We start from the raw sequence: 948 nt of genomic DNA on the forward strand, positions 1-948 counted from the left end.
AGTTTTATTTTGTTGTATTTATCCGCAACATCTTGCTTTTATTATCTCTCCCAGGAGGGCTAGGCTCAGTTTTTAAAAACAAAACTCGAGCTTCGGAGTGGAGCTACCGGAGCTGAACTGTGCCCCCGCGATTCTCTGTGCTGTGGTGTATCATCCGCCGAAACCCGTTAAGGATTTTAATTGTGAATTTGCTGATCTACTAGGGAGTCTTCTCTTACGCTATGACCGTGTGCTCATTGCTGGCAACTTAAACATCCATATTTGTTGTGAGGCTGATCCTCTGGTTAAGGACTTCCTTGCCTTCATTGACTCCTTTGATCTCACCCAGTGGGTAAGGGAGCCAACGCATATAAAAGGTCAAGGACACTGGGATTTCAGATCACTTCACGGTTATGTTTAATGTAAAAATGCATAATGTGGAGTTGAACAGTGATGGCCCATTGCACCAAGTGCACATGATCAATCCTCAGCTATTGTTCACTTTTCGGCTGCCTTTAGGTTGCCAACCGCAATACAGCTCTATCATTTGATGACTTACAAATCTTCATCAGTGTTGTGCTTCAGTTTGCAGCTTCACTTTCTGCAGCATGTGAAGGCTTTATATATGTTTTGACTGCAGGTGCTGACACGCCTTCATGGTTCACACTGGTTGTACTAACAGAGCAGAGTTCAGATGTGTTACATTACAATCCAGTTCCTCATGACTTACTGTTAGCACTGTGTTCTTTTAGTGCTTTAAAACTAAAAACAATGAGCTGAATTTCATTCCCCTCATCACTCAGATCAAGTCAGATCAAGTTTGAACAACAACTTTTGAAAGTTTTAGGCACATTTAGTCATTTGCTGGTGTGGTCGTTCATCTAGAGGTTGTATTTTACCTCATTTTAAGAAGAGGAACTAGATATTTTTTGTTATAACAGACTTAAAAGAAATGAGAATTCATCAGAG

This window comes from Neolamprologus multifasciatus, chromosome 3 (genome assembly GCF_963576455.1).
Source record: "Neolamprologus multifasciatus chromosome 3, fNeoMul1.2, whole genome shotgun sequence".
NCBI classification, from domain to species: Eukaryota; Metazoa; Chordata; class Actinopteri; order Cichliformes; family Cichlidae; genus Neolamprologus; species Neolamprologus multifasciatus.